This window comes from Ambystoma mexicanum, chromosome 4p (assembly GCF_040938575.1).
Source record: "Ambystoma mexicanum isolate Mex_15411 chromosome 4p, UKY_AmexF1_1, whole genome shotgun sequence".
Taxonomy (NCBI): domain Eukaryota; kingdom Metazoa; phylum Chordata; class Amphibia; order Caudata; family Ambystomatidae; genus Ambystoma; species Ambystoma mexicanum.
The window spans coordinates 517,175,738-517,200,849 of NC_090927.1; the positions used below are offsets into that span (position 1 = coordinate 517,175,738).

Here is a 25,112-nt window from a genome sequence, read left to right on the forward strand (position 1 = left end):
TATCTTCCAATTCTGTAATACGTCAAATGGTGCAGGTCTAGCCTTTTTCTTTAATAAAATGGATTCTAAGTATTCAATACGAGGAATTACAAAACTACCATTGATTGGCCACTGAAGTTCGGAAGCATGTCGAGTTTGTCTGTGCCAAATATCATTAAATACTATACTACCAATGCCGTGCTTACAGTACATAGTACATGCCGGCGACCCCTCCATTGGTGCCGGTCGGCCAAATTTCAAAGATTGTCTATCGCTACGGAATAACGCCCTGAAGCAGGCAGACAATTTCCCAGGCATATCAGAATACTTGTGTTACCTGGTCAGTAATTGAACTCGCGAGTGCAATGCGCCAAAACAAATGATCAGGATACTTAAGAATCGGGTCACGACTCACCTGATCAAGCCTAAGGAGGTCTGATCGGATTTCAAAGTTTTCTAACAAATTTTACCTCATGTTTGGTGATTTTGGCAAATCTGCCCGCCTCGATATGTGGACCCTCGTCAAGATGCCGACTCGGACCACGTGCTCGCCGTCCAGGGCGCGGGCCGTGCACTGCTGCTGAGGTGTCACTTCTCATTCAGGAAAGGGGCCCTCTTTACACTGTCCAATCCCGGTCCGATATCCGCGTTAACCTTCGACGAGCTGGCATCAATCTTGAGGGTCCCTATTCGGGCGCCATCTGTGAAAGCAAAAAAGAGAATATCGAGGCTGAGTACCCCAAAAGGAAATGCACCAACACGGGTTTGAAAAGATACACAGATCTTTATTCTACAACTGAACAGTTTCAAAGAACAAAGCAACAGATAGCTATCAGGCCCTCAGTACAACACAGCGAATACCAGCCCTGTTCGGTGTGTCCAGTGAGTGGGACTGTATATCAGGATAGTCATGCCTTTTACTCAGTATGTAATCTGATGTCCAGCCCATTTGCACGTTAACCATTTACTTGGGCTAGGGGGTTCATGCCGAGTTTGTTCCTAATTTCTGCATCTATACCTTTATGGATTATCCTTAATACATACTCCAACAGGTTACACTAGCGACAGTGTGTCTTTGGATTCCGCACTGAGCCTTCATACATACTCTTATACAATATAGTCAAACAAGTGTTCCCATTAAATGTTCGAACAGTATTGTGCATAATATATATTTATGGATTAGTATCGTTGGCACAGGTAATCCTTTATCCAAAGGTCAACGAAGGACAAGGTCTCATTGCATGACCCTAGCATTTGGCCTGCAGGCAGTTTATACATTAACTCGTATGCAGAGGTCAAGACGACCATGTCACAATCAGAACAACACTGTCCACCATCTTAGAACACAGGATGACTTTGGAGTAAGAATCAAAATGGCGGGTTAACCTAAAATGGCGGCTAATACTGATTTAAGGTCAGGACCTTGCAGTGCGGATTTCTTCGCAGAGCGACTGGGTTTAGGCCAATATGTACAATAGAAGAGGCATGATATGATTTCCCGTTCGACACCTTCACTTAGTCTTCAAGGAACCGCCCCTTGGTTACAGCCGTTTCACCGCCTTTTGTAACATGGCTGTTTTTTTCGAATGTTTCCTGAATTGTTTTTAGGGGGGTAGGTGAGGGCACATTAAACATTGGTTTCGAGAGTAGTGTGAAGGTGGGCAAGGGGTGTGGGGCATGGAACAAGGTGGTATCAGCACAGTCTCTGAAACCTTTTACACTGAAATGCATAGAGGCATTATAGTCGACTCATTAATATGGCCATTTGTCACTGGCATTGGGGTGCATTTATTCCACATATAGCTCTTTCAAAATCACTTTGTCCCGAGTATCACAGTGATATGGAGCAGTTGTCAGTTCAGCAACTATTCAGAGAGTCCATATATTTAATAAGATTATTTCGACTGCGTGAATTATTAAGTAAGAAAGCAACTATTATAAATTTGATAATAGGAAGACCATCATGTGGTTTAACACTATCTGTAAAAACATATAATAGGCATTGCCCTCTCCTCCCCCGCTCCACTGCAAATATGTATTCAGGCCAAGAATGAACTTCTATTGCAACCTAGTGTAAACATTCTAAATTCCTTGCCCACATTAGCCAACATGCTGAATTATGCACGCTGAAATGATAAATCATACAAGGTTTTTGTGACATGAAAATACCTGGAGCATTATCTTAATAGCAATTAGATGAACACAGACCATGTTTCCAGTATACTCTTATGCAATCTCTATGCTTGCAAACACATGATGGCCTGCTTATATCTGATTGGGTCAGTAAACAGAGCCGTTCCTTCTCTTTAAAGAAAAACCATGCAGTCCAGTGCAGAGGGGGCAGAAGGGGGCACCTCTGAATTCAGCTTCTCGTTAACAGCATGGTGAGCCCCTAAGGGACCCTCGATTGCTACGATACACTGCACTGCTGCTAGGGACGTCATTTCACCAAAATGCCAGGGGTAGCGGCAGTGACATCACATGCCCCTTGACCTCTGATGACATCACAGGCAGTGATGTCATTTGAACCCGTCCCAAAGTGACATCAAGGGAAGCGATGGAACATGACCTTTCGCTTCTTTTATTAAGTCTAGCATTGATTGTATAGAATTCCAAAAAAACAAATTATTTGTTATTCCTATTCTTTCTTAATTAGGGTCACTGCTCAAAGTGTTACACTTGTGGAACCACCTGTTTTTTTTAAGAGACCTCAGCATAAATTCCAGGCACTCCTAGCCACAGCCCACGAGCTTCAATGTAAGAAGGAAAAATAAAAAAACATTTACATTTTCTTTAGCCACAGGGGTAGAAATGGAAACCGCAGTTACGACCCCTGGTGTCCCCCAAATGACGTCCCTGGCTGCTGCCCTACTGAATGCTTGTCTGCTTTTGAAATGTACCAAATGTAATTAGAATCTTCGATTCTGAAAATGTAGAGATAGAGCCAATACATAAACGAACAGTGCAACCTCCTTCTAAATCCTCATGTACAATTATTTTGTTCTCAGATAGGGAAAGTTAAACTGAACATTAGCGCCTAAATATCCATCAACAGGGCGCTGTTTTGAGAATTGTTTTTACCAGAATGTTTTAGGGTATCTCAATGATAAACAAACATAGAGAGGAACGTTTGCCTTTTAGTTTGTTTCTGTGTGAAGCTACTAGAAAATAAAATAGTTTTGAACAAATTCATGTTATTCGTTTTATTTTTAGAAAATGAACTTGGAGGGAATTTGGTGAATCAGCAGATCCCCGGACCAACACCTGATGTGACAAGCTCCACACGTCAAGACTGGACCAAAGAGCGATTTCATCACCAAGTGAATTCAGGTACAGCAATGGCTAGGGTGCTTTTACTGCAGGGCCTAGCCACACACTCGTTTTGTAATGCCATTTGGAGGACCCTTTGTGAATTCAGTGAAATATCATTATTTGTGCTGATATTTATTGAGTCTGGCTCCAACTGTTGAATTCCATACAATGTTGAACAAAGCACAATATAATGGAGCATTAATAGCCATGTACTGGGGTGGGTTTGGCTGCTAATGGCTCCCCAGTCCTAGCCAAGGCAGGCTCGAGTGAAGCGAGAGCCCAGCGAGGGTTCAGGGCCATAACGTTCCAAGCTTGCACAGAGACAGGTCCATGAAGGCTACGAGCACCTTGGCATTTCCACTGGGTTGTTAACAGTTTTTGGTTGTTGCGGGAAACCTGCTTTGCATGACTCGCGTGTGCGAATTTCCCACCAAAAAGTATTACAAAAAGTTAAATAACAGTCAGGAAATAATAACATGATTGACTCTTTATTTTCTCTATGACAGCAGGTGATAGTCAGGGACAAAGAGCTCCGGCTGATGGGGGGATGTAATTTCGGAAGAATCAGGGTCACCGGGTAAGGAGGGACTATGGAAACTGGGCTATTGCAGATAAAAGACATGGCGGTACATGTAGTGGCTCTGCAGGAAAGAATGGAAAGAAGGCTTACACTAACAGCTGTAGCTAGCGTTCTGAGTGACCTGATTGGATGGCACCCCTTCCCCTGGTGTTAATATTGGCCAGACCAAAATAATATGACGAGGCTGCTTTTGTTATCATATTACACTGAGCCATCACCTTTGTGTACATCATGTCACTGTAAATGTCTCATAAATTTGGGTCCATTTGACCTAAAATGTTTGACCTAATTGCATTTGATCTAGTTTATTTGACCTTTTTTTGGGTCTAAAATGTGGGGGGTAGAACCCCCGCAACCTCCCTCTTCACTTCCCCTCAACCTAATCTTTACCCTTACCCACCCCGTATATATATTTAATTAAATTTGACCGAAAAGAAGGTCAAAAAATGTGATCAAATGTTTTAGGTAAAATGTTTTTAGATCAATTATGCTAATACTGTTTCATAATACGTGGATAAGTGATTGGCTTTGTTAAGGGAAGCCCCGAATGTGACTAACATTGACATTGAACCCTCTTTCACAAAAACTGACAGCAGCATAAAACAATGTAATGATGAAAGGGTGGGATAGATCCTCTACAAAGTTGTTGAGTTGACAATGACTCCTGCGGCTTTAGGCTTGGTGAAATTCACGTTGAATAGACTAGGCAATGGCATGTCCAAACTGTGAAGGGACTCTCGTCCTTCCCATACATGGCTAACACTGCAATGCACTGCATAAGCAGGGAACGGTCAATATGGGGGGATATCCGGTCCTCGACCAACATCAGAGTTGGCAAGGGGAGGCATGAGCATCTTGCTTCACATGCCACAAGGACTTTCCATTAGTCTAGGAATTGTGAACAAAGTAGGACTTGTTGGGCATCCCAGCCATTCCCTGGAACCAGGACATTATGAGATCCAGAACCAGAGTGAAAGCCTGGAGGTAGAGTACTTTCTTAAAGGGTTGTAGTCAGAGGATAGCTGATTTGATTTTGATTTTGAGGTATTTATAAGCGCGCACACAACAAATCGAATCGTATCCTGGCGCAGATGGAACAAGAAGATGACACTCAGATGGCCAAAAAGACCAACTAGATAGACAGAACTATACAGCAAACAAAGATAGTCATAATAACAGCTTTATTTAAAGAGATGAGTTTTAAGACCTGCTCTAAAGGTCATCAGGGAGTTGGCTTGTCTCAGATATAACGGAAGACTATTCCACAATCTGGGCCCCGTCACTGAAAAGCACCAATCTCCCCTAGACCTGTACTTCATCCTAGGAATTACAAGAAGGAAATGATCCTCTGACCTGAGAGTGCGAGTGGGTTGGTGCGAGTGGGTTGGTATTGTCTCAACTTATCTATCAAGTATGCTGGTGCCATATCGTGCAGGCATTGATAAACCAAGCAGCCAATCTTAAATTTAATCCGATCTTCGACTGTCAGCCAGTGTAGTGACCGACGAAGACCGGATGTGTGAGTATTTTTGGGTACACCAAAGACCAGTCCAGCATTTTGTGCTTTCTGGAGACGATGGATTTGATTATTTGGTGCTCCGGCCAGAAGACCATGACAGTAGTCAAGGTTTGAATTGACCAGTGTTCCCACCACTACAGCACAATCTGCTTTAGGCACGTAGGGTAGAGCTTGGCGCAAGAGGCGGATATTATAGAATACGGGCTGTCCCTTGGCTGAGACCTGGGCATTACATCCCAGGTCACTCTGCCAGATACAGCCCAAATTGTTGACCTTGGTGGAGTATTTAAGGCTAGCCCCCAAAAACTGAGGAGGAGGAGGACATTTTTCTCCTACAAGGAGATGTTTAGGCCCAAACAGAATCACCTCTGCTTTTTTTGGGTTCAATTGCAGCCAATTTTCCTCCATCCAGGTGCTTATCTCATCTAGGCAGCTAGTGACCACAGTAAGAGCATCCTCTACATCGTCAAGTATGATGTACAGCTGAGTATCATCAGCATAGGAGTGAAACCTAAGATTATATTTTTCCAAAATGTTCATCAGAGCACGAAGGTAAATATTAAACAAAAGTGGGGAGATAGCTGATCCCTGTGACACCCCACAACACTGAGAAAGTATTTCTGAAAGAAAACCCCCCACTTGAACGCTTTGCTGACGGTCAGTAAGAAAAGATGTAAACCAATGGAGTGCCCTGGGACCCACATTGATTAGATTTTTTAGGCGATCTTACAAAACACTGTGATCCACCGTATCAAATGCAGCTGAGAGATTGAGCATTACAAGCAAGGAAAGTTTCTCATCATCTCCTGCCTGCAACATGTCGTCCCAGACCACCGTGAGTGCAGTCTCTGTCCCGTGCAGTGGACGAAAGCCCGACTGTAAAGGATGGTGTAGGCAGTGATCCTCAACAAAATCCTGTAACTGTTTAGTCACTACTTTCTCTAAAATTTTACCTGGCCAGGGGTGACCTGCAATAGGGCAATAATTGCCATAGTCTTCTGGATCCAGTCCAGTTTTTTTTAACAAGGGGGTGACAATCGACATTTTCAAAGCATCTGGGACAAATCCCTGAGCAAGAGAGAGGTTAACGAACTTAGTCATAAAAGGTGTGAGTTCCAGACAAAGTCGTTTAGCAACCAGGGCTGGCAGAGGGAAGAGAGAATCATAGCTGATGACACTGCATACCTTGCTGTGACCTGGAGGGATAAGTGCACTATATCTCTCCAAAGCACAGACACTATTATGATGGGGTACATAATAGTTTTGCTTTTGAATCAAGAAACACATGTTTATTACTAACTCAAAGTAATGTGCAATATATTCAAAAAAGTGCTTCTCCATCATTGTGTATGACACTCTTTCATTATAGTTTACCACCTGTCAATATATTTTACATAAATTCACAAGACATCATACAAATAACGTTGAACAAGATCTACTAACAGAAATTGTTAGGTGGGACTCACAGGTATGCCAGAGTGATGCTGGGGGTCCGTGGACTCAGAGGTCCTAACTCCCTCCCCAGAATAAACGGAGGACTCAGTCAGACGGCAAAACCAACATGGGTCAATACAATAACAGAGGAAGATTCTGGTACCTCACACCATTTCGTGGCACACAGGCGAGTTTTGTTCGATTTCCAAGTCACAGTCTGGGCTGAGGGATTGGATATTTAGAGTCTAATAACGTATATGATCACATATAGCTTTTATTCTACTGGCTCTTACATGTCAGGTGGCTGGTCTGTCCTGTCCCCAAAAACTATTGTATTACATTGTTAGCAGTGGGCTCACCATTGGTTCATGCCCCTTGCCATCCACCCCTGGAATACTAAACTGTGATCTGTCAGAGCTGATACCCACAGGCCTGGGACTCAATGGAGATTTCAGCTCGCTGTGCACCTCTTCAAGGTGATGTGAACGTGTCTGTACTGTAACTGGTGTAGGGCCTCATTACGACCCGTGCGGTAACCATGGCGCTAGTAGCGCCATGGTTGCCGCCGGTATTTTACCAACTCCGCCATGGTGAATGGTGGAATTACCGCCCCATTCCAAGGTTGGCGGGGCGGTAATTCCCCATTCATCATTGGCCCTTCTCCATTCCCATTTTTGCCCCCATAGGGCTCAATAGAAATGGGGAAGGAGGTAGTTACGGTACCGCAAATTGCAGTACCGTAATTACCTCCAAGGTCCCTTTGCGGGTCCAATCCTTAATGGCTGGTAAAACCAGCCGTTAAGGTGGGAACCCGCAAAGGGACCTCGTAATTAGGCGGTAAGGGGTTAATGGCGCCACCACCTTTTACGGCACCGTTTACCCCTTACCACCTGGGTCATAATGAGGCCCGTAGTCTACCTTTGTCTATGAGAATATTCTCCTAGCATTGCAACACTTATTGCAGCCAGCATCTTGTTGTACGGGGACCGGGTACCTCTTTCTCACCGAGGATGACAATCCGTTGTCCCATCTGGCTGCATCACGTATTTAGAGACAACGAATTTGACCTCTGCAGCTCGCATTTATGAGGATTTATTCTTATTTTCTGCAGCTGCCCCCTGTCATCTAGAGATTGGAATGCGTTCTCAAATCTCTGACCTTGGCTGTTAGCTCGTCTTTGCCTGTCTTATTCTCTGTTTGGCCTGGATCAGCTTCTCCTCGTCCCGTGCTCTGTGGCTTGAGGCCTGCTGTAATTTTCTTAAACCTTTTAATATGGTTTTATTGCCCATGTTGTGTTACATTCCCTATAGTCTAGCTATATGTAGTTCAGCCAGGATCTATATATACTCCTGTATGTCCACACGACTATTGGCTTCAAGCATCAGCAAGCTTGCTCAGGATCTCTTGTGCCTTGCGGTTCCGCAATTACTGCATTTGGCTTAAGGTAAAAATAATATAAGCACTGACATTATGTTTATGTATCTGTCCTCCAGCTATAGAACTGTGTGCTCATGTTCTTCATGTATACAAGTGTGTGTTCATGTGGTGAAGTGCGGACTGCACATGTGCTTCATGCCTAACGCTGCTATGTTGTGGTGTCACTAATGATGTCAGTACCATGGCTTTTTGGTGCTTAGGTAAGGCTGTTCATATAGGTTTCCCTGTCCATGATCACAGGCTCTTCTCCCACATATGGAAAGATTTGCATTGTATTCAGTCTGTATGGCTGGCTGAGAGGATACCTTTCAGTGTACTTGTTGATCATTGGTACACTCGAGATCAGTCCAACATAAGATGAATGGCGGTGAGCGTTTCTTGTCCTTCGTCCTGACATAAACTTGGGGCTCAAAGGGGTGGTCTCAGGACTCCCTCTTCAGTACCCCCTCTGGTCGACCTGTCGACCACATCTCCATACTTTAATCCTTTTGCTCTTGTTTGCCATATCTTCGTAGTACCTCTGAGCTGTTCATAGTAATTCACATGATCGCCGAACGTCCATTCCATATAACTGCACACTCCTTCTGGTTTGCACCACACCCATTTTTCTTCATAGTACTTCACATCGAACAGGTTGTCTAGCTTCATTGTCTCGTGTGGGAATAACTGACAGTTCACTATAGGTTCCCTTAGCCTGTCTCTTTCTTCCAGAGTCATGTCTCTTGCACCTCCTATATTCACATCCAGCAAGACCTTTATTCCTTCTGCTCTCTTTTGGCACTGGGCGAGGCACATTTTCACCACGCACATTGTTATTCCTCCCAATATTAGCGCTCTCAATATCACCTTCAGCCCATCTGATAGCCATAACGGCATCCATGTCCATATGTAAGCTATACAGCTCTGGTCCTTTCCAGGACCCTTGGCTTCTTCCTCCATTTTTGCCTGCATCTGTGATAGCTGATTTACCACTTCAGTCAGTGTGCCTTTATCTTCATTGTTGGCAAGTACGAATGTACAACAGGAACTCCCTATTCTTGCACACGCTCCTCTTTCCATTGCGGTCAGCAGGTCCAGAACATATCTATTCTGGAGCACCACCAACCTTACTGTTCGGAGTTCCTTCTTTATTGTGTTGAACCCATTCACTGTGGATTTTATCATCAACATCAGCTCCCAACGGGCAATCTGCAGCCATTTCACATTTGTATAAGTCTCTACAGATGGAATAAATGATGCGAAGAACATATGTGTCCTTTTGAAGAGCCAGTGCTCTGCTGGTACTTCATCGAGTGCTGTTTCTGATGCTTCTAAGAAGTAATTACCTCCTCTCCTTACTCTCTTCAACTCTGCCGGCTTCTCGCTGTTGTGTATCTGTTCCTCTTCTACAAATGTCTTCTTCCTTCTGTTAGTGTCATTTTTTGGGAACTCATTGAGCTTCATGTCCTTTCGCAGCATGACTAATGATAGCATATTAGTGTGCACCAGTGAGCACACTCCTGCCCATTTTGGTGTCAGCTTCTCGTATGCCTGAGATCTGCATGCCCAGTAGTGATCCATTAGAACTGTGGTGCCTATCTTCATTGGCGCATGCTTTTCTATGCTTTGGCAGTCTGTGTTTTCTCCCACTTCCACTTCCACTTCACCGTCATTTTGGGAACACAGTGCAGGTGTCTTCAAGTGTATTATTGGCATTGGTCCAGCTTCATTTTCCACCCATGTAAGTAACTTTGCACTTGCGTCCCACTCCTTCCGGCACTTGTTATTTTCTTCTTGTACTTTGTTCACAGAGATTGCACTAGGGTCAGGGCTTTGCTTCCCACCACCCCATCTTTTCATCTTCCATCCATCTTCTGTATACACTTGACCATACACAAGCCTCTGTGGTTCCTCCCAGCACCCAGGTTCTACTCCTGTCTCTTTCACGCTTGTCCATAGGCACGGCAGTTCCTTCACTGTTATAGTCCTTGTCTCTCCTTTCTCTGGCATATGATTGATATACTGCATTGCTTCGTCTAACAGCCAATAATTGTTCTTCATCTCTAATGTCTTTATATAAATGTCTTTGTCTGGGAATGATGCTCGGGACGTACATCTCAGTGTTGCTGTTTTCCCCTGAAATCTTCCTCGAGTTGTTACCATTGACAGGTACATCAGGCATTGAGTTCTTGCTGCTGGTATTTCAGTTGCGATAAACACTCTGGAGGCACTCATGGCATAGGGTTTTAATGAGCAGACATAACAGCTCTCCCCGGTGGTTTCCTTGACTACTTTTGTCATGTGTTTGTACAACATGTTGTTAGGAACTCAAGCAGTGTTGGTGAGATACATGCTTACCCCCTTCATGTCTTTAACAGCACTGTGCTTACCTCTCCTTACCATGCTTGCAGTGCTCTCCTGCCCACCTGACATGGTTGTTCCACCTGCTTGGGTCGGGGGAATGTTAGTAAAGGATTCAGCGGTAGCACTAGTGACAAGTTAAATCCACCAAGATATTAAAAGAAAGACCCCACTTGGAATAAAGAGACACAACAATATAACCTCATTTTTTATTATTTCCCCCATCTTTACCTGTGCTGCCTGATTCGTGCAGATTGAAGATATAGTTGCCCACCTGAAATGCACAAGAAATGGCGTTACTGGGTTAGTGTCTTTAGTTTTCAAGCCCTGTATACCAAATAATCATTAACAGAAAAAATGAATATATGCTTGCACACCCTTCTAATTGCAGAGTTGCGATAACGGAAGGGTTTCCTTGCTTCAGTTGAGGTTAGGCTTGGACCACATATTCTACAAATTCATGAAAATACACTTTGGGGGAGTTGTTGCAAAATCTGCTGGGCCTTCTCAAACCTTGAACATACTAGTCCGAAATGGTGTCAGGGTGGTAGACAGTGGATAACATGAAGAAACATCAATTATTACAGTCGGCTTTCTCAACGAATGTATGTAGAGAATAAAATAACAAACAGACAGTGTATCCTCATTCTAAAGCGATCAAAAGTTAATTCCTTAGCTTCTGCTTTTGAGCGAGTAACAATTGGGTGTCCTCCACTTGGCAGAGTAAGTTCAGAATTCTTTTAATGCTCCTCTTGCTGCTGATCATTAGCCCTGTCGATCTTGTTGCCAGGCGATGCAACTGCTTTGTAGGGCTTGATGTCTGACAAGTGGTTCCAGACTGTCTTTGCCTCCAGTCGGACAGTCTTATCTGCTACTGCTGCAATGATGGCCGGGCCCGTAAATCTGGGTGCATCCCACTTCCGGATAAAGTTCCAGATGTAAGAATGTGTCACCAACGCTAACATGCCTTTGTATCCCAGAGCCTTTTAGTTAATTGCCGCTGTTGCTTTCTCTGCTGTCTTCTTGGCCTGTCCAGACCCGTTGTATCTGGCGAGAGATAAAAGAGGCACTAGCAATCAAGGAAGTACTACTCTCAGAGATCCTTCAATGCCCTAGTGGGAGGAGCCGTTAGGAGTTGCATGCTTCTTCCTGTCAACACCTCATGAGGCATTAAATGGTGGTCGGACCCGGGCTTATTGCGCAATGCAAACAATGCAAATGGTAGGCAGTGCAGGCAGTTCTTTTTTGTGCTTTACTTTGTCTTAGCTATGGTCTACTTCAGAAGGCCATTCAGGCACTCACACCTCCAATTTGCTTGCGGGTGATAAGCACACAAAAACTTATGCTGATTGCTGAGCAACGTAGTGATGTGCTTGACCATTTCATGGGCGAAGTGAGGGCTGTTGTCAGACCACAGGACCTCAAACATGCCCTGTTGTGGGAACACTTACCAGATCAGAAATGTGGCACCCCTGAGGGCATCAGGATGAGAACACGGGCCAGCCTCAATCCACCAAGAGAATGGGCATAAAACCACTTTCATGTAGCGGTACCCTTGACACACTTGGATCATGTCAACTTAGTCAACATGTAATGCTGAAATGGACCTGCTGAACGTGGTATGGCTCCTCTCACGACTCTCAATGTGTGTCCTGCTGTGTACTGTTTGCAGACAAGATGATTGCTCACAAATTCAGCCAAGTGTTCTGCCAAAAAAGGACAGAATCATGTTTCTCCAATATGGGTGGCAATGACCTCTTTCCCTGTGTGCGTTGGATAGTGTAACTGTGTCAGTGCTGTGTTCAATGGTGCCAGAGGCATCACAACCTTTCCTTTGTTATTCTGCTGCCATAGGATGTCTGTTGGAGATAATGTACATGCCCTCTTTGTCCATAATTCCTTTTCTTCCCTGGTTGCAAATCCCTGCAACTGCATGATCTGTGCTTCTGGCAACACATTGAATCCTTCCTTTAGTATCATTGTCCTCACACTACATATGTTTGATGCTGCCTCCATCTCCACTAGCTCTCTAAAATATGCTGCATGCTTTGCTTCTGAGTCTGCTGCTTTGTTTTCTCTTGAAATAGGATCTTCTCCTCTCATGTGCTCCTGTTACTTCACTATAGCTACCTGTGCAGGATAATCAATGACTTCGATCAATTTGCCCAATAAGGGTGCATGCTGCACTGGTGTCCCATCCGCCCTCCTAAATCCTCTCCTTATCCATCGTGACAGTCCTGAGTGTACTGTTGATGTCACGTACAAAGAGTCAGAGTATACTGCTACGTCTTTTCCTTTGCTGTGTTCTAATGCTAGTTTTAAGGCCATTCATTCTACTGCTTGTGATTAATAATGTGATGGAATCGCGCGCTCGCCAATACCTCACTAGTTCCATCTTCCTTTGATCTCATCACTGCTGTTCCTGTAGGTCTGACCCCATCTGTCTGGTCAATTGTTGAAGACCCATTGATGTACAGCACGTCTCCCCCATCCAGTGCGTCCTCATGTACTTTGCGAGTGACGCAGAATTCCCGTATGTTGTCTGAACAGTTATGTGCATAGTCGCCTTCTTGTAAAATATCTGCTAGAAAAATCGCTGTGTTAACAAATCTGCACCTCACTATCTTGAGTGATGCGTTTGACAGAATCACCTCATATCCTGATGCTCTCTGTGTTGTCACTGTAGTCTTTAGCCCCTGCGTATCCCAAAAAGGGTATGCTCCACGTAAAGGGTGGTAGTGCACCCCAGGGTAGTCCATGCTGATTTCTCCACTGCAAATGCAGCAGCCACCAAAACCGGTTCGCACTGGTAGTGTCCTCTCATTACTGGGTCAAGTTTTCCACTGTAGTATGCTATTGGCTTGTGTCTCAAGCTCGTCTTCTGTGTCAGTACTGCTTTCATCAGTACTCCATCAGTGTGTGAGAACTGGAAGAATAATGTTTTTGTTGTCTGGGGTCCCTAACACTGGTGCTGTGCATATAGCTTCCTTCAGCTCTTCAAATGCTTCAGTCATTTCAGTGGTCCAGTTTAGTGCCTTGTGTCCCTTCTGTGCTTGTTTCAGGCCACCCAGTAATGTCCTTGTGTATGTACCATAGTTGAATACCCATGCTCTGCAGTAGTTGCACAACCCTAAGAACTGCTGCATTTCTTTCACTTTCATGGGTTTGGGTTTCTTGCACATTGTCTCTGCCCTCTCTGGCATTATCTGTTGGTCATTTTGGGAAATTGTCCAATGTATAGTACTTCTTTCTGACAGTACTGTAGCATGGCCTTGTCCACCTTGTACCCTTGTCTGCTAAAACTGTCAGCATGTGTACCGAGTAATTTCTACACTTGTCTTCTGTCATGCTGCAAATCAAAATGTCATCTATGTACTGCAGGATGGTGCTTTCCATCTATACATTGCCTAGGTCCATCTGGAGGACGCTGTTAAATATGGATGACGACTCACAGTACCCTTGTGGGAGCTTTGTATGTTTCCACTTCTGGTTTCTATGTCAGTCAAGTCCTGTGAATCTGGGTGTAGTGGTATGGAGAAAAATGCAATTTTCAAGTCTATGACCCTGAAGCAGGCGGTTTACACCAGAATGCTGCACAAAAGTGTTGCTGGGTTAGGGACTAAAGGCTACTCTGCTTCTACAATGTGGTTTAGGGGGCATAGTCCTGGATGAAATGCCATGACCCCCCCCTTTGATTTTTTGACAGGGTACACAGTTGTACTGCATTTTGTTTCTGATGGTACTAGAATCCTTGCTCCACTAATTCTGCAATTGTCTCATAAATGCTCTTGTCTAACTCCTTTTAGAGTGGATATTGTTTCACTCTGGGTTAAATATCTCCTGGTTTTAGCTTTAGCTTAACTCCCACATTCCTTTCAGAAGGCCCACATCATAGGGACTTGTGGTCCATAGGATGCTGGGTATCTTGGGCAGATCCTCCTCACAGAAGGATGGTGGGGCCTCCAGCGCCATCGCCTTTCCCTGTGGCACCTCCCTGTAATATATTCTCAAACAGTATGTCACACTCATCTCAAACACCATCTAAAGAGTTCTTCATCTGTCACTGTGGTTAGCCCGCACCCTTCTGCCACTGCGACCACTGCTCGCCATGATCTTCCTGTGTCGTCCATCCCATGTATTGCTATCCACTCTTCCCTCAAAATTGCTGCCTCTATCTCTATTGGCACTATTATCCCTTCCTTCTCATCCAGCGGGATCTCTGGTTTGAACAAGTACTCGTTTAGCATCCACAATATCTTTCCTGCAATCCCTAGGAGCCATGCAATTGCCATATCAGTCCCGTACTGTAACAGTTCCTTGTCCACTGGCACCCCTTCTGCAACTTTCGTCCACAATAGGCTTGAATAAAAATTGTCATGTTCAGTCTGCTCATAATGTCTCATCCCAGTATATTTACGGGTGCCTATCGAGAGTAAAGTAAAGGTAGAGACAGATCGTGTTCCCCTATAGAAAGGGGGACATCGTCAGTAAAAGGAACTGCTTCCCAAGCCCTAGAAAATCCTTGAGCATTCATGCCTGACAATCTAAATGTTCCCTCTTGGATGCAGGAGCTAGTCGCCCCTGTGTCAACAAGAAAGGAAAAAGTTTTGTCACCTATCGCCACCCCTATGCAAGATTCCTCTGCAGGGTTGGGTGTGATCGACAGGATGGAACACATCAAGTCTGTCTGTGGGCTGTCCTATTGAGGGTACATGGACATCCTGTTCCCTGTAAATGGGTTGTTCCCTATCATGGTGACCCCTCCCAGTTTCTTAATGGGTACCGTGCCGATAGAGTCCATGAGCGTCCCGGTGCCGTTGTTTTGCTGCACGCTGTCCTGTATCTCTGGCACCTGCCGTGTTTCCCTCAAATCTGTGATTGCAAGTATTGTGTTACGGGTGCTTACATCTGTGGTATATGTGTAATGGGCTGGTGTGCCTGCTGGGGCACCCCCTGTGTCTGCCCTTGCTACATCTGGGGTTGGTTCTCTGAGTAATAATTGTCCTGGTCCCCCTGATACGTCTGCTGGTATGGTCCTCCCTAATTCTGCTGTATACCCCTGTTCCTGCACACTCTCGAAATATGTCCCAGCAGCCCACACGACCAGCACTGTGGTGGCTCACTCCCTTGACTTTGGGCCCCCCCACTTAATCCCCTGAGCCCTGCTGCACCTGCTGTCCATACCCTTGAAACCCTCCTGGAAATCCCCCTTGATTGTGATGTGACTGTGGTCCATACCCACGGCCTCTCAATTGCCCCCATCTTCCTCTGAATCCTTGCTGCATGTGACCCCACCCCATGAGCCCTCCCCCCATGGGAGGCTCTGCGTATTGCTGCAGTAGTTGCTGTGTCCTCTGTGTGCTTGCGCTCATCTTCTGCCCCTTCTATGGCATATTTTTCAAGAATTCTTTCTGTACTAACCTTGCCTCATCCATCTTTCTGTCCTCCTCCTTTTTCTTCAGCTCTTGCAATAACCTACATTGGTGGACAATCGTGGGCTGTATTTCTGGCCAAGACCTGGCTTTAATGCCTATTAACCTCTTTCGCTGCTTCTGTAGTGGTTCTGGTTCTGGCAGCCCTTACATAATATATGGTATAACACTGCTACTGTTTTGTCCCACGGTTCTTGAGATTCAAGGTGCCAAAGCTCTTCGATCACCTTAATGTATTCTACATGGTCTTCGTCACACCTCCTTTTCTGGGACATAATTGCCCCAATGTCCGAGGACTCTAGGTATTGTGTCCTCAGTGCTCGCCATACAGCAGCTCTGCAGTTTTCAAATAGCAAACCATTGTGCGCCGTGTTCTGGGTTGTCACTGCAGGGAACCCCGCCCTCTTACATACATCATAAGCGGCGTCTCTGAGGATTGCCACTAGTAGTCCCTTTACATCTCCCACTGCTAACCTCTGTCCTGCTGTCATTCATTCCATCTCGTAAATCCATTTCCCTGCACCTGCACTCAACATTGATAATCTGCACCTCACATTCTCTTTGTCAGTGTGTTTCCATGGTATATACTGAGGTCGCCCCCCCCCTTTTCTAGCAGGGGCATCTGTGTGATCTCTATCCCTCCATTTGCACTTCTAGTCAGACTGACCTCCCCGTCCACATTCCAAATGTTGGTGTACACATCTATAGGTTCCATTATGGGTATTCAGAGGTTGTTGTTGGGTCCCTCTGGAATCCTTTCCCTTGAGCACACTATAGCTGTCTCCCCCTTCCTTCTCCCTGGTAGGTCTCTAAGCCATTTTGTCCTAGGTAATCAATGTTATATAGCTCGTCCACTGATCGTGGTGTGCGCTCGTCATTGCCTCCTCCTGCTCCACCTGTGCCAGTCCCTCCCTCCCATGTCACTCGCTTGCCGTGCTTGCCCTGTTAATCGAGGCCTACTCTGCTCCCCTCTCTCGTCCCCACTGTTTCGTCCTTTAGTGTCAGACTCCAAGCCCATGTTAATGCAAAGTCATCCACAAAGCTCAGCCTTCTTGTGGTTATGTCCATGGTGGGCTTCATATTAATGTCGATGTCACACAAGTCTTGCCAACTTCCCCCTGCCCATGCTCATAGGCCTGTTCTCATCTGAACCGTTGCACACCTGCCAAATGTTGTTGTGCTATCTGACTCTGTTCATCCGCCACCACCTTCCTTGTCACCTCCCTGTCCCTCTGCCCATCATGTCATGACTGCTTTTAGTTTGTGCTCATCCTCCGCTCTGTGAGTGCGTTCCCTTGCCATTCTGTCCACCTACAACTTCCTTTGCTCTCTATCCATCAACTTTTATTTTTCCTGCTCTGCTGCTTCCCTCTGCCTCTCGATATCCTGTAGCTCTCTTACCCTCCTGTCCCTTTCTTCCTGTTCCTCCCTTTTCCTCTTTCAGCACTCCCTTTCTATTCTCTCTTCTACGTCCTTCCTTACCTGCTCCCTCTCTTCCTCTCATCTCCTCTCCCTGTCCTCTCTTTGCAGTATCTCTTCCCTTTCCTCCTCCTTTCTGTCTGTTTCCTCCATTATCTCAGCCCAATCCGATACTTCACTGCTCCCCCTCAATACTTCCATTGCCTCGGTCACCCCTTCTGCGTTCCCATCTGTCTTCCCTTCTAGCTTTAGGAGAATCTGTCCCCCTATCTATTTGCCCATGGCTCTTCCCCCTTGTCCCTCCTTATTGCTCTTCTCTGCCTCACTGTTTGTTCCCCTCTCAGCGATTAGCTCCCCTGCGCCTCTCAGCCCCTCTTCCCTAGTGCATGGTAGTGGTTTATATGCCGGATTCGAAGACCCCTCTACTGCTCCCAATTCTCGTATGGGGTACATCCCTTGCTCATCATCTGTGTCATCAAAGACCACACTCAGAGGGACGTGTGGGAGAGCACAAGGCAGGGCCATGGACCCCAGCATCCACTGCAAGTCACTGGGTCCCCCTCGCCCTCTTGAAACATCCTCCAGAGCTTAAATATTGCCATTTGGCGCACATGCTTCTTCCCCTTATAGGTACCCTGTATGTGTGTTAGTAGTGATTGCTGCACATCCCTGGAGAAACTTCCACATGGTGGTCATGGTTTAGTTAACTTCCCCTCGTGAATTTTAGACCATTCTATACTATTTTTACATATTTTCTCCTGTTAGGGTGGGAGTGTCTTACACAGGTGCTTAAGTGGCGTGTCCCCCCGCACTTCCCTTGATACATTGCTCTTGAATTTGCCTGACCTCAAATTAAGGTTTTTCAATCAGCCTTTGGTAGGGGTGAAACACAATGCAATCAAAATGTTATACCTGTACCACAAGCCTCTCTGGCTCCACACCTTGTCAGGTCTGCTCAGCGCACTGCCCTGTTCCCACAATCGCTGCCTCCTCAGGCATGCACACTCTCTCACGCATGTGCCTTCAGCACACTACCGCTTGTTCACCTCGTCTACCAATCCCAAGTTTTCCAATGCTAGCTCCTCACCGTCTCGTGCTGTCCGTGTCCTATGCACAAACCTATGGGTGACATCACCAACTTGCTAACCATGTAGTGCTAAGAAATCAAATACTGCGCACCCAATGTTAGATCCCGTTACTTCCAAAATACACAAACCCCAACACAAACTCCACAGCTGTCTTCCTGCCTCCAGGCAGAGTATATCACTATTCTCTAATGATCAAATTGTACCCACTGCGTTGCCTCGTGTGCAAAACGTCTCTCTCCAGGAGACTTAACCAGTTGACTCACCTTCCACAATATAGCACAGCTCCCTTGCTATACCTTACGTGGATCCTGTCATCTATGACCCAAGCTAAAACACCCAACCCACAGGAAATCCGCTATTTGCATACTTCTGTCATCCATGCTTTCGAGTCAATAGTCTAGGTTGTCCACCAGAACCATTTACGTCTAACCCCAAAAGTGCCCTAACCACAAACAAAAATGTCTACCTCTGCTCCTGTCCTTTCTTAGTTAACAATGCTTAATACTTTTACAATACTCGACAATACTAACAATACTAACAATACTCCACAATACTTGACACCCACCTCATATCCCAATTTGCCATGTGACTGGGTCAATACTCTGTGGTCTGCTGGTGCTGCTTGACTGCCATGTGCTCCAAAGCTGCCACTTCCCACTCCTGCTCTGCCTGGACGCCTCACTCACTTTGGGCAGGATATTCTCCAAGCTGGCTCCTGATGGCCTTTCCACAGGTGGGCGTTCCCGATCATTCTCGAAATATGTGAGGGTCCTGCAGCCTCTACGTTTCTGCGACAGAGGAGACGGCTTTGTGCCAGGCCGGCGCAGCCAACCATCAGCTCTGCTACCAACCTGTTAGGTGGAACTCTCAGGTATGTCAGAGTGATGCTGGGGATCAGCGGACTTGGAGGGCTTAACTCCCTCCCCAGAATAAATAGAGGACTCAGTCAGATGGCAAGTACAAACTGTGGTTTATTGCAAATAAAACCAACAGTGATCAGTACAAGAACACAGGAAGATTCTGGTACCTCACACCGTTTCGTGGTAAGAAAGCCAGTTTTGTTCGATTTCCACATCACAGTCTGGGCTCATCTATTCTATCACATTGTTTCAGAGTAGTGGGCTCACCATTGGTTCATGCCCCTTGCCATCCACCCCTGGAATACTAATCTGTGATTGGTCAGAGCTGATGACCCCAGGCCTTGGACTTGATGGAGTTCTCAGCTCGCTGTGCACCTCTTCAAGAAGATGTGAACAATTATGTGTCTGTATTGTAACTTGTGTATACCACCTTTGCCTATGAGAATATTCTCCTAGCATCGCAACACTTGTTGCAGCCTGCATCTGGTTGCACTGAGATTGGCGCCTCTTTCTCACTGTGAATGACTGTCCATTGTCCTGTCTGGCTGCATCACGTGTTTAGAGACCACACATTTGAGCTCTGCAGCTTGCATTTATGAGGATTTATTCATATTTTCTGCAGCTGCCCCCTGTCATCTAGAGAATGGAATGTGTTCTCAAATCTCTGACCTTGGCTGTGAGCTTGTCTTCGCATGTCTTATTCTCTGTCACCCTGAATCAGCATCTCCTCATCCCATGCTCTGTGACTTGAGGCCTGCTGTAATTTTCCTAAACCTTATAATGCATTTTATTTTTCTACATTGTCCATATTCTGCTACGTTCCCTATGGTCCAGCTATACATGGTTCAACCAGGTTCCATATAGTCTCCTGTATGTCCACACGACTAATGGCTTTGTTGGGACAAACTCCTAGGTATGTCAGAGGGCCACTAGGAGTTCACGGACTCTCGGAAGGCCTAACACCTTCCACAGAACAAACAGAGTACTCAGTTAACGGCAACTTCAAACTGTGGTTTATTACAAACAAAACCAACATGGATTAGCACATGGAAAGAAGAAATCCATGGACATCTCAACCTGTCCTGGCTCGCAGGCCAGTTTTGATGTAGAAATACATCACTGCTCCGTCACTAGTTGGGCCTTTATCCAAAACCTATCGACGTCTTGGATTGGCTGTCATGAGCCTAATAGCCTGTATGGCCATCTATATATGTTATTCTACTGGCTCTCCCATGTTAGGTGGCTGGCCTGGCCCATCTCCAAGTCACTATATATAACAATGTTGCAATATGAGGTTCTTACCAGTGATTCTTGCCCGTTGCTACCCACCCCTAGGATACTAAACTGTGATTGGCTAGAGCTGAGGTCCCCAAGCCTGGAATCTGCAAATGGTTATCAGCTCTTGGTGTGCCATTTCAAGGTAATAAGAATGACTATGTGTCTGCATTGTAACTTGTGTCTACCACCTTAGGCTATGAGAGTGTACTTGTTCGTTCTGTGCAACACTTGTCTCACATTTTAACATCTTTGTTGCGGTCCTCTGTCTGTTAGCGTTAGATCCGCTCTCTTTCTCAGCGCCGGTCGCTGTCCATTGTCGTCAGCCGGGTCACATGTTCGTAGACCATAATTTGGAGCTGTGCATCTCTGAATTATGAAAAATTATTAGTATTTATTGCAGTTGGTGCTACTGTCATTCAGGGAATGGAATGTCATCTGTACCTTGTGGCCTTCGCAGTGGGCCCACACTCACATGTTTTGCTCTCTTGTTCAGCCTGAATTCAGCTCAGCTCTTGCTGAGAGGCCTGTGGTCTGCTGTAGTTTGTGGCCTCTACAGTGTTTGTGCTATTCTATATTCTCCATAGATTAGTCACACTTGGGTCTGTCAGGTCCCATAGGTACTCCTGCAGTTCCATAAGGTTATTCACATGTAAGCATCTGCAAGCTTTGCTCAGGATCTCTTGCTTCTTGCGGTTTCTGCGTTGCAGCATTTAGCTAATGGCAAAATGATAAAAGCAATGACAGCATGTACATGTATCTGTCCTCTAGCTATAAAACTGTATGCTTGTGTTCTTCGTGTATTCAAGTGCGTGTTTGTGTCCCAAAGTGGAGATGGCTTGTGTGCTTCATGTCTCTCGCTGCTAAGTTGTGGTATCTCTAATGATGTCAGCAACATGGCTTCTTGGCACTTTAATCGATAATGTCGATTGAGGTGTCTTTGGTTGCAGCCTGGGGATGCTTGTTCACTCTGGGGTAGATTTGTACTGTGCCTGGCCTGTAGGGCTGGCTGAGGGGGTACCTCTCGACATATTTGTCAGCCATAGGTCTGCTGCGGATTCATCTGAAATATAATGGGTGGTTGCAATGTTTCCTCGTCTTCTTCCGTATCATGTATTTCATAGGAAGTGGCGGAAGGGTTAGGCTTCCCCATCCCTCTTCAGCTTCAAGCATCAGCAAGCTTGTTCAGGATCTCTTGTGCTTTGCGGTTCTGCTTTACTGCATTTGGTTAATGGCAAAAATAATAAAAGCACTGACAGTGTGTATATGTATCTGTCCTCTAGCTATAGAACTGTGCACTCATGTTCTTCATGTATATGAGTGTGTGTTCATGTGGTACAGTGCGAACGGCACATGTGCTTCATGTCTAACGCTGCTGTGTTGTGGTGTCACTAATGACGTCAGTACCATGCTTCTTGGTGCCTAGTGGAGGCTGTCCATATAGGTTTCCCTGTCCACGATCACAGGCTCTTCTCTTACACATGGAAAGATTTGCATTGTATTTGGTCTGTATGGCTGGCTGAGAGGATACCTTTCAGTGTCCTTGTATCATTGGTGCACTCGGAGTATGTCCAACATAAGATGAATGGCAGCAAGTGTTTATTGCCCTTCATCCTGACATAAACTCTGATACAGTTTTAGTTGATAAACTGAGACCAGATAAAGTGCCTCTAAGAGAATGGAAATATATTTAGTATTTCACTCAGATTAAGTAAGACTATAAACATGACTGCCTTCTCCAGGGGGTGCACTCTCACACTAGATGCTGGAAAGTTGGTCCATGCAGTGCAATTCGCCTCTGCATGGACTTGACCCCTCCCATTATGAAACACCAGCCAATTGTTATAGTGAACTGTCACGTCAACGCTATTTCACTTTTGCCATATAATTGTTTTGTTCTTTCTTATAATGGGGTTCCGCTCATGTACCCCTTTTCCACCAGTCCTGCCCACGTCTTCCATCCTTGTCTCAACTCTGCATAACCCCTATCCTATATAAATACTATACCAAGGTGATTAAACTACTGCAAATAGTTTCATATGTACATTGTGGAAGTGAAACCACATCAGACTGGTTCATAGGAGCAGTCCAGGGGTTGTTCATATGTGCTTGGGGGCTCTGTAAAGTCCATGTTGGATATTCTGCCAAGCCTGCAAGAAGCTGATATTGCTAACTGGATATGGTAAGATAATTCAAGGTACCACCAAAGCTGGATAACCAGGACTTAAATCAGAATCCCACCAAATGCTGTCCCTTTAGTATGCTCTTACTCTCTACAATTTATATGGCAGAAGCAGCCCATACACCTAGATTTAAATTACATCACTGACCTCATACTACTAAATATGTGTGGTTCTGAAGTAGTATTGAGTATCCTATGTGGTAGTATTCAGTACCTTTTGTGGACTCATTTGCACTTGTGTTTTCTCACCTATGCATTTTGCCTTATACGTTAAGCCTTTAGCTAGCCTCTTCCCTTAGTGTAAAATGTTGTATCTGGTTTACAGGTGCTGGTGTGCAGTGAAATAATAGGGCTATGTGCTGGTGACATAGCTGTATATTTAGTGCTTTCAAAAAATAATATTGAATTGGAAATTAGATGAATAGTGTATTTCTCTTTGGTCTCTGGGCATCGGGTGAAGCAAAACACCCAACTATTGTCGCTGGCAACTACTAACGTGTGGCATCTTTCCACCAGGAAACGCCCTTTGTTAAGTAATATTTAGGTATCAATGTCTTCTCCTAACCCTACACCTTATATAAACTGAACTAACGTCAATTGATGGAACACACTGCAAGATAATTCGGGAGATCAATAAATCAACACGTTAAGCCAGAGGGGTACATAAATATGGGGAAAAAATAATTCTTCTGATGATGTTTGTTCCCATTTCTATTTCATACAAACTGGTTTTAAACATTTTTCGTTAATTAAATGAGCGATCCTAAGTCTTTGTGAAAAAGCAAATGAAGAAGAATAAGTTGAATAGAGTACAGCTGCCCGCTAGAAGTATGCGCCTGGATTTTCTGGATGTGGAGAAATACTTTGGAACATTCAATGACGCCGATAGACCTTATAACATGTTCAGTGAATAATTTGATCTTGCTGGATTTTGTGGCACAACAACATGGTTAAAAACCTTCTGTTCAAAAGCAGAAACATCCAGAATAGCGTCTACTTCAACCACCTGAATGATTTGTGGTGTGTGATAACTTTGAAGCTCTCCATTCAACCATAGCATCCTCTCACATCACTTTAGGGAAACCCCACTCTGCTCGCTATCTTGCAGGATGGGCTAAGCAGACATCCGCGGAGAAGTCGACATGGTAGTCATAGGTCAGTTGACAGATGCAAAAGCAGCCTGGTAATTTATAGACATCTAAAGAGAATGTTGAATATATTCCAAATTGCTACCATCCAATTTGAGTACAAGGCGACAGCTGTGCTGTGGAGATTTTGATCTGATTTTGACATTTTGATCTGCAGCAAGTATATACACACGTCTAGGGGAGACTGTGATGGTTCGGGCAACACAGCTTTCTTCTGCCTCTCTGAAGAGTGAATTGGTCAAATTTAAACATTTTCAGAATGACACATTGTAACCTAAAATTACTAATCACATTTTTATGAACCAGGTGTTTTGGCTAGTAAGATTGCTATGTGACTGTCCCGCTCCACTATGGTATCTATGTGTGACCTGCACTTAACGCATATTAATCCCATAATAAAGAAGCTCCCATCAAGATGTTTAAAATAACCTCTAGCTTAGTCAAATAGTTTATACGAGAAATGTAGCAAATTCATATTATGAAAAATGGATTATAAGAAAGTCTTTTTTTCCCATTATTGTAGCATCTTCAATTAAAGAAGGCCTAATATATACAGAATGATTAATAAACTTCCAAATGAATCCATCAGTTAGTATAAATCACAAATCATTCCCTTTTTTAAATTGCGAGACAAATGTAATGCATGTAGACAAAAAACAGCAAATGTTGATTCCAATATTAACACTTCAAAATAGTAATATAATAATACATTTGAGCTCACCAAATAGTTGCACAGGTTTTTGAGAATCATACATACAGCTGCTCTACCTGATCAGCTTTCAGCATACCAGGAAAAGAGCTCACCTGACCTTATAAGGGCCAATTTGTGGGAAGTGTGAGAAAGTAGACCTTATTCAGATAGTTAGTTTGAGGAATTTAACTGAACATGCTTTCTTCCTGTACACAGCTAAAGATAAGGTTTTCTGTGCTGCTTGTCAGGCTATGTTCAAATCGGAATGTTTGGAATGACATGTATACCCAACATCACCTTGTCATTGCCCTCATTCTAAATGAGCTAGTGACTCAATTCTGCAGATTCCCCAGAATGTTTTGAGTTGTGAAGATACACCTGGTTAGTAGTGTACGATCGGCATGTACTAGCAGATA

At 44.8% G+C, this 25,112-nt stretch overlaps 1 protein-coding gene across 17 annotated transcripts in view; it reads left to right on the forward strand.

Moving 5' to 3' along the window:
* MYT1L (myelin transcription factor 1 like) overlaps nt 1-25,112 on the forward strand; it is a 1,655,431-nt gene that overhangs the window by 547,219 nt on the left and 1,083,100 nt on the right. For all 17 annotated transcript variants that reach the window (XR_011260403.1, XM_069606035.1, XM_069606050.1 and 14 more), the window contains one exon: nt 3,193-3,309. The gene's annotated coding sequence lies outside the window, so the exon portion shown is untranslated. The remainder of the gene's footprint in view (nt 1-3,192; nt 3,310-25,112) is intronic.